Source organism: Balaenoptera acutorostrata, chromosome 3 (genome assembly GCF_949987535.1).
Source record: "Balaenoptera acutorostrata chromosome 3, mBalAcu1.1, whole genome shotgun sequence".
Lineage (NCBI taxonomy): Eukaryota > Metazoa > Chordata > Mammalia > Artiodactyla > Balaenopteridae > Balaenoptera > Balaenoptera acutorostrata.
Window position 1 is genome coordinate 49,864,177 of NC_080066.1, and position 10,203 is coordinate 49,874,379.

A 10,203-nucleotide genomic window follows, 5' to 3' on the forward strand; every position below is an offset into this window, starting at 1 on the left:
AGGATAGATCACATCTTGGGTCACAAATCAAGCCTCAGTAAATTTAAGAAAATTGAAATCATATCAAGCATCTTTTCTGACCACAATGCTATGAGATTAGAAATCAATTACAGGGAAAAAAACATAAAAAAACACAAACACATAAGGGCTAAACAATACATTACTATGTAACCAAGAGATCACTGAAGAAATCAAAGAGGAAATCAAAAACTACCTAGACACAAATGACAATGAAAACACGATGATCCAAAACCTATGGGATCCAGCAAAAGTAGTTCTAAGAGGGAAGTTTATAGCAATAAAATCCTACCTCAAGAAACAACAAACATCTCAAATAAACAATCTAAACTTACACCTAAAGGAACTAGAGATGGAAGAACAAACAAAATCCAAAGTTAGTAGAAGGAAAGAAATCATAAAATCAGAGCAGAAATAAATGAAATAGAAACAAAGAAGACAATAGCAAAGATCAATAAAATTAAAGTCTGGTTCTTTGAGAAGATAAACAAAATTGATAAACCATTAGCCAGACTCATCAAGAAAAAGAGGGAGAGGACTCAAACCAATAAACTTTGAAATGAAACAGGAGAAGTTAAAACAGACACAGCAGAAATGCAAAGCATCCTAAGAGACTACTACAAGCAACTCTATGTCAATAAAATGGACAACCTGGAAGAAATAGACAAATTCTTAGAAAAGTATAACCTTCCAACACTGAACCACGAAGAAATAGAAAATATGGACAGACCATTCAGAAGTAATGAAATTGAAACTGTGATTAAAAATCTTCCAACAAACCAAAGTCCAGGACCAGATGGCTTCACAGGTGAATTCTATCAAATATTTAGAGAAGAGCTAACACCCATCCTTCTCAAACTCTTCCAAAAAATTTCAGAGGAAGGAACACTCCCAAACTCATTTTATGAGGCCACCATCACCCTGATACCAAAACCAGACAAAGATACTACAAAAAAAGAAAATTACAGACCAATATCACTGTTGAATATAGATACAAAAATCCTCAACAAAATGCTAGCAAACAGAATCCAACAACACATAAAAAGGATCATACACCATGATCAAGTGGGATTTAACCCAAGGATGCAAGGATTCTTCAATGTGCTCAAATCAATCAATGTGATACACAATATTAACAAATTGAAGAATAAAAACCATATACTCATCTCAATAGATGCAGAAAAAGCTTTTGACAAAATTCAACATCGATTTGTGTTAAAAACTCTCCAGAAAGTGGGCATAGAGGGAGCCTACCTCAACATAATAAAGGCCATATATGACAAACCCACAGCAAACATCATTCCCAATGGTGAAAAACTGAAAGCATTTCCTCTAAGATCAGGAACAAGACAAGGATGTCCACGCTCACCACTATTATTCAACATAGTTTTGGAAGTTCTAGCCATGGCAATCACAGAAGAAAAAGAAATAAAAGGAATACAAATTGATAAAGAAGTAAAACTGTTACTGTTTGCAAATGACATGATACTATACATAGAGAATCCTAAAGATGACACCAGAAAACTACTAGAGCTAATCAATGAATTTGGTAAAGTTGCAGGATACAAAATTAATGCACAGAAATCTCTTGCATTCCTATACACTAATGATGAGAATTCTGAAGGAAAAATTAAGGAAACACTGCCATTTACCACTACAAAAAAGAAAAGAATAAAATACCTAGGAATAAACCTACCTAAGGAGACAAAAGACCTGTATGCAGAAAACTATAAGACACTGATGAAAGAAATTAAAGATGATACAAACAGATGGAGAGATATACCATGTTCTTGAATTAGAAGAATCAATATTGTTAAAATGACTATACCACCCAAATCTACAGATTTGATGCAATCCCTATCTAAATACCAATGGCATTTTTCACAGAACTAGAACAAAAAATTTCACAATTTGTATGGAAACACAATAGACCCCGAATAGCCAAAGTGGTCTTGAGGGAAAAAAGAGGAGCTGGAAGAATCAGACTCCCTGACTTCAGACTATATTACAAAGCTACAGTAATCAAGCAATATGGTCATGGCACAAAAACAGAAATACAGATCAATGGAACAGGATAGAAAGCCCAGAGATAAACCCACGCACCTCTGGTTAACTAATCTATGACAAAGGAGACAAGGGTAAACAATGGAGAAAAGACAGTCTCTTCAACAAATGATGCTGGGAAAACAAGACAGCTACATGTAAAAAATGAAATTAGAACACTCCCTAACACCATACACAAAAATAATTCAAAATGGATTAGAGACCTAAATGTAAGACTGGACACAATAAAACTCTTAGAGGAAAACATAGGAAGAACACTCTTTGACGGAAATCACAGCAAGATCTTTTTTCATCCACCTCCTAGAGTAATGGAAATAAAAAAATAAACCAAAGGGACCTAATGAAACTTAAAAGCTTTTGCAAAGCAAAGGAAACTACAAACAAGACGAAACGACAACCCTCAGAATGGGAGAAAATATTTGTAAATGAATCAATGGACAAAGGATTAATCTCCAAAATATATAAACAGCTCATGCTGCTCAATATTAGAAAAAAAAAAACCCAATCCAAAAATGGGTAGAATACCTAAATAGACATTTCTCCAAAGAAGACATACAGATGGCCAAGAAGTACATGAAAAGCTGCTCAACATCACTAATTGTTAGAGAAATGCAAAACAAAACTACAATGAAGTATCACCTCACACCAGTTAGAATGGGCATCATCAGAAAATCTACAAACAACAAATGCTGGAGAGGGTGTGGAGAAAAGGGAACCCTCTTGCACTGTTGGTAGGAATGTAAATTGATACAGCCGCTATGGAGAACAGTAAGGAGGTGCCTTAAAAAACTAAAAATAGAATTACCATATGACCCAGCAATCCCACTACTGGGCATATACCCAGAGAAAACCATAATTCAAAGAACACATGCACCCCAATGTTCACTGCAGCACTATTTATAATAGTCAGTACATGGAAGCAACCTAAATGCCCATCAAGAAATGAATGATTAAAGAAGAAGTGGTACATATATACAATGGAATATTACTCAGCCATAAAAAGGAATGAAACTGAGATGTGGATGGATCTAGAGACTGTCATACAGGGTGAAGTATGTCAGAAAAAGAAAAACAAATATCGTATATTAAAGCATATATGTGGAACCTAGGAAAATGGTACAGATGAGCCGGTTTTCAAGGCAGAAATTGAGACACAGATGTACAGAACAGCACATGGACACCAAGGGGGGAATGTGATGGGGGTGGTGGTGGTGTGATGAATTGGGATATTTTGATTGACATATATACACTAATATGTATAAAATAGGTAACTAATAAGAACTTGCTGTATAAAAAATATATATAAAATTAAATTTAAAAAAAAGTAGCCCTTCTAGTGGCTGATACATTCATGATTGCATCCATCCATTCTTTCAACATCTATTCATATATTCACACATTCACCTAGAAAGCACATTTTATTGTGAATAATGTATAGCAGGTCTGCTTTGGTGCTGGGAACAAAAGTGAATAGAAGAGTGCTGTGAATGAAATTGTGTCCCCCCAAAATTTCATAATTGAAGCTCTAATCCCCAGTGTGCCAATGTGACTATATTTACAGATAATGTCTTTAGGAAGTAATTAAGATTAAATGAGGTCCTAAGGGTAGAGAACCTCTCTCTCTCTCTCTCTGTCACTCTCTCCACGTGTACACGCTGAAGAAAGGCCATCTGCTGAGGAGTGGGTACCTGAAAAGCAGGTAACCACCTACAAGCCACGAGAGAGCTCACCAGAAAATGAATCAGCCAACACTTTGACCTTGGACTTTCTAGCCTCCAGACTGATGAGAAACTACATTTCTATTGTTTAAGCCACGAAGTCTGTGGTATTACATTATGGTAGCTTGAGCAGACTAATACAAAGAGAATCTCTAATTCCCTACTAACAAACTTAAAAATGCTAAAAATTTTATAATTTTTCTCATTTATGAGACACTGTAGAAAGTCTGATTATTTAAGAGTTGATAAATTGTTAGAATCACCAATATATTGGAGGTGAGATCTCGCTCGAGGAAGCACTTGAATAGGTATTTCAAAGATCTATAAAAAAAGAGATCTTTATTTCCTTTCAATCACATGATAGTTGTAAACTCACATTTCCCTTAAAAACCATCACTGAATTAACAGTAAGTTCTCCATATCTAAACTAGATTTTAAAAGTGAACAACATTGGGATTTCCACTTCTGGGTAGATGGAGTAGATGTACATTTCTCTATTATTCTCCCTAAGTACAACAGAAATATTCCTGGATATTATATACAGGACAAACATATGAAGACACGGAAAGGTGGAGAGAGGAAGGCAGAATAGTTAGGGTTCTCAGGACAACATGGTGGTGAATTCCTTGGGCTTTCTTCTTGTCTTATATCTCCCAGACTGGATGCTGGAAAAGCAGACGATCTGGTTCAGAAAAGTCACTAATAAATAGGAACAAAGGAACAAAAACAATAACAAACTAGAAGGAGGAGAGCCTTAATTCCAAAGTGCTATAGTATATTATTTAAAATGTGAAGATTTAACAAACCAACCCAATCCAAAAATGGGCAGAAGACCTAAATAAACATTTCTCCAAAGAAGATATACAGATTGCTAACAAACAAATGAAAGTATGCTCAACATCACTAATCATTTGAGAAATGAAATCAAAACTACAATGAGGTATCATCTCACACTGGTCAGAATGGCCATCATCAAAAAATCTACAAACAATAAATGCTGGAGAGGGTGTGGAGAAAAGGGAACCCTCTTGCACTGTTGGTGGAAATGTAAACTGATACAGCCACTATGGAGAACAGTATGGAGGTTCCTTAAAAAACTAAAACTAGAACTACCATATGACCCAGCAATCCCATTAATGGGCATATACCCTGAGAAAACCATAATTCAAAAAGAGTCATGTACCACAACATTCACTGCAGCTCTATTTACAATAGCCAGGACATGGCAGCAACCTAAGTGTCCATTGACAGATGAATGGATAAAGAAGATGTGGCACATATATACAATTGAATATTACTCAGCCCTAAAAGGAAACGAAATTGAGTTATTTGTAGTGAGGTGGATGGACCTAGAGACTGTCATACAGAGTGAAGTAAGTCAGAATGAGAAAAACAAATACTGTATGCTAACACATATATATGGAATCTTAAAAAAAAAAAAAGAAAGGTTCTGATGAACCTAGGGGCAGGACAGGAATAAAGACACAGACATAGAGAATGGACTTGAAGACACGGGGAGGGGGAAGTGCAAGCTGGGATGAAGTGAGAGAGTGGTATGGACATATATACACTACCAAATGTAAAATAGATAGTTAGCAGGAAGCTGCGGCATAGCACAGGGAGATCAGCTCGGTGCTTTGTGTCCACCTAGTGGGGTGGGTTAGGGAGGGCTGGAGGGAGATGCAAGAGGGAGGAGATATGAGTATATATGTATATGATTCACTTTTTTATACAGCAGAAACTAACACACTATTGTAAAGCAATTATACTCAAATAAAGATGTTAAAAAATATATAAATAAAATATGAAGTGTTTAAGCAATAATTAGGAGATATTCAAAATATCAAAAAAGTATGGCTTACAAACAAGGAAAAAGCAGTTTAATACAAACTATACCTGAAGAAGCCCAGACATGAGTTACATTAAACATAAAATTTAATCAGTTATTTCAAGCATGCTCAAAGAGTTAAAGAAAACCATGTCTGGAGAATTAAAGGAAAGTATGAAAATAGTGTCTCACCCAGTAGAGAATATCAACAGACAGAAGTTATAATGAAAACCGAATAGAAATTCTGCAGCTAAAAACACAATAAATGAAATTTTAAAAAATTTACTAGAACTGGGCAAGAGGAAATCTGAACTGGCAGAAGAAAGAATCAGGAAACTGAAATATAACTCAATAGAAATTTTACCACCCAAAGAGCAGAGAGACAAAGGAATAGACAATAAATGAACAGTGCCTCAGAAAAATATGAGACAATTAAGCATATCAACATAAGTATAATGGGAGTTTCAGAAAGAGAGGAGAGTGAAAGGGAACAGAAAAAATATTCAAAGAAATAATGAAAATTGGACTGAAAACTTCCAATCTTCAGCTCTGATGAAAAATATTTAAATACATGTCTAAGAAGTTAAAAAAACTCCTACTAAGATCCAGATCCCAGATGCCATGATGAAAACATTGAAAGACAAAGGCAAAGAGAGATTCTTGAAAGCATCAAGAGAAAAGTGGCTATGTACAGGGAATCTTCAATAACATTTACAGCTGATTCTATTGCACCAGAATAAAGAATAAGAACAGCACGATCATCTCAATAGACGAAAACCATTTGACAGGACCCAAACCCTTTTATGATTAAAAAAAAAAAAAAAATCAACAAACTATGGTTAGAAGGAAACTTCCTCAACTTAACAAAGTCTATGAAAAATACACAGCTAACATCATCAGAAGGATAAAAGACTAAAAATTTGACCTAAGTTCATGCAGAAGATAAAGATGTTTATTAATACCACTTCTATTCAATATTGTCTTGGAGGTTCCATCCAGGGTAAAGGGAAAAAAAGAAAGCTAAAAGCCATTTAGAGTAGAAAGAAGAAGTAAACTTATCTCCATTTCTAGATGAATTGATCTTGTATACAGAAAAGCCTAAGGCATCCACAAAATTACAATTAAAACTAATAAATGAATTCAGCAAGGTGCAGGATATAAGTCAGCATACAAAAGTCAATTGTATATCAATATACTAGAAATGAACAATGCAGGGGTTACCTGGCTAGCTCAGTTGGTAGAGCATGAGACTCTTAATCTCAGGGTCATGGGTTCGAGCCCCACATTGGGCGAGTACTCTTTAGAAATGAACAATACAAAAGTAAAACTTTGAAAAGAATTCTATTTACATTAGCATCAAAAAAATAGAAATAATTAGATATCAATTTAACAAAGAAAGTTCAAGATGTACACTGGATACTCTAAAGCACTGTTGAAAGTAATGAAAGAAAACCAAAATAAATAGAAAAACATTAGTCTCTGAATCAGTATATTTAATACTGCTAAGATGGCCATACTCCACAAACCCATGTACAAATTCAGTGCAAGCTATCTCTATCAGAACCCCAGCTGCATTTTTTTTCAGTAATTGGGAAGCTGATCTTAAAATTGAAGGGACCCATTTTTCCTCCCCCTAAAACACTTCTTGAAAAGGGAGGACAAAATTGGAGTACTTACTTCCTGATTTACAAACTCACCACAAAGCTACAGTAATCCAAACAGTGTGTGCTAGAATAAGGATAGATATATAAATGGATGAAATATAATTGGAAGTAAATAAACCCTTACATTTATGGTGAATTAATTTTGGACATAGGTGCCAAGATAATTCAATGAAGGAGTAAATTGTCTTCAACAGATAGTGTTGACACAATTGAATATCTACATGTTAATGAATAAAGTTGGATGCCTATCTCATATCACATACAAAACTAATACAAAATGGACCAATAGACCTAAATGAATGAGTGAAAACTATACAATGCTTAGCATAAAATATATTTGCAATCTTGGAAAGTCAATAGTTTCATAGCTAAAACACTAGAAGTGCAAGTGACAACAAAAAAAAATTAAGTAATTGAACTTCATCAAAATTAAAAACTGTGCTTCAAAGACATTATCAAAAAAGAGAAAAAATAATCAATGGAATGGGGAAAAATGTTTGAAAATGATATATATGATAGGGGACTTATATTAAAAAAATAAAGAACTTACAAGTCACCAATAAAAGGACAAATAAGAAAATTTAAAACTGAACAAAGAGTTTGAATAAACATTTCTCCTAAGAGATTATTTAAATCATCAAGTGCATGAAAATCCTGCATGAAAATCCAATTAATCCTCAACATTAATAGTTATTAGGGAAATAACAAATCAAAACCACCATAAGACAATACTTTACATCTAATAAGATAACTATATAAAAAGAGAGAAAATAATGAATGTTATGGTTGTGGAGAAATTGTTACTCTTTTACATTGTTGGTGGGGTTGTAAAATTATGCAGCTACTCTTGAAAAGAAGTTGACAGTTCCTCAAAATGTTAGGCATTGAGTTAACCATATGATGCAGCAATCGGCTTCTAAGTATATAAACAAAACTATGATCTTGTGTATACTGTCTCTATTTCTTAATAGAGTGTTACTGTGAAATCCAAATTTTATGGCTTGATGGGTCAGACAACTTCCCTTCATGATGAGCAACTGAAATTACATGTTAATTTGGTGGCCCATGTAAAATTTCAAACACTGCTAAGGACCAATAGCAAGTCAGAAGCTGTTTCTCAAAGTTAAAAATTGATATCTGCAACAGATGGCAGGGCTTTGGTGTAAATTCTAAGGGTCTTCCCTGTGATTCAACTATAATGTCCTATAAAAGGCTCCAAACATCTCTATCTGCCATACACACTTTGGATCTACTGGATTATATGGCCCCAAGTGTCAGAATAGCATTTACAGTAGCCTGGACTTGTTGCAGAGCCTTCTCTTGTTCTGGGTTCCATTCAAAACCAGCAGCTTTGTGAATCACTTCGTACATGCGATGGAATATCACACTCACCCAAATGAAAAATATGTTGCCTCCCAAATCCAAAGAGATCCACTAAGTATGGTGCCTCTTTTTGAGTTGCAGGAAGAACTGCGTGCAACAAATTTCACCTTGGAAGGCATGTTTTGACATGGTCCAGACCATCAAAGCCCTAGAGATATCATTGACATAAAATGTCCCTGAATTTTTATAAGGGACATTTTTATCACACTCTCTGACACACGTGTCTTACCAATAAGTTTAGAGAAGTTGTTACTTCTTGCTCATTATGTCTAGAATAGTGAATAATATCCTTAACATAATGAACCAGTATGATGTCTTGTAGAAGGGAAAGGTAATTAAGATCCTTGTGGACTAAATTATAAGTCTAGAGAGTTGCTATATCCCTGAAATAGGAAAGTAAGGTGAATTGTTGACCCTGCCAGGTGAAAGAAAACTGCTCCCAGGTCTTTTTTTTTTTTTTTTTTTTCAACATCTTTATTGGAGTATAATTGCTTTACAATCCCAGGTCTTTTCTTTTTTAAAGAGATTGGAGTTAATTAATTAATTTATTTATTTATTTTTGGCTGTGTTGGATCTTCGTTTCTGTGCAAGGGCTTTCTCTAGTAGTGGCAAGCGGGGGCCACTCTTCATCGCGGTGCGCGGGCCTCTCACTATCGCGGCCTCTCTTGTTGTGGAGCACAGGCTCCAGACGCGCAGGGTCAGTAGTTGGGGCTCACGGGCCTAGTTGCTCTGCGGCATGTGGGATCCTCCCAGACCAGGGCTCGAGCCCGTGTTCCCTGCACCGGCAGGCAGACTCTCAACCGCTGCTCCACCAGGGAAGCCCCCCAGGTCTTTTTAAACAGGTATTATGAACAAAAAGCTTTGCCAGATTAATAGCCGAATACTGGGTACCAGGGGATGTGTTAATTTTCTCAAGCATCAAAACCACATCTAGAACTGCAGCTGTAATTGGAGTCACAACCAGGTTAAGTTTACAAAAATTCCCTGTGATTCTTCAAAATCTATATATTTTCTTCATAAGACAAATCAAGTTGAATGGGAATGTGATGGGAATTACCACACTGAATCCTTCAAGTCCTTGATGGTAGCACTAATCTCTGCAGTCCCTCCAGGAATGCAGTATTGATTTTAGGTTACAATTTTTCTAAGTAGAGGAAGTTTTTGTGTTTTCCACTTGGCCTTTCCTAGCATAATAGTCCTCACTCCACATTTTAGGGAACCAATGTGGGGATTCTGCCAGTTGTAGAGTATGCTTGTTACAACCATGTATTCAGGACCTAGCGAAATAACCACAAGATAGAATTATGGACTCAGGTTCAAAATCCATAGGACAAGCCATCAAGAAGGGCAGCCTGGAAATGCTCACACAATAGCTGATGCTGCAGTCTACAGCTAGAATTTCTTCTTCCTCAGGCAAACCTCAGTTCTGCTCTTAAGGCCTTTCAAATGATTGGATCAGATTTACTCAGATTATTGATAATCTCCTCTACTTAAAATCATATACCATATCCTGGGCAAAAAGCAAATC

At 35.6% G+C, this 10,203-nt stretch overlaps 1 non-coding gene across 1 annotated transcript; it reads left to right on the top strand.

Moving 5' to 3' along the window:
* Positions 1 to 6,847: 6,847 nt before the first annotated feature.
* On the top strand, positions 6,848 to 6,920 carry TRNAK-CUU (transfer RNA lysine (anticodon CUU)). The gene has a single exon. It is a non-coding gene; the product is annotated as a tRNA-Lys (tRNA).
* The last annotated feature ends 3,283 nt before the right edge of the window (positions 6,921 to 10,203 follow it).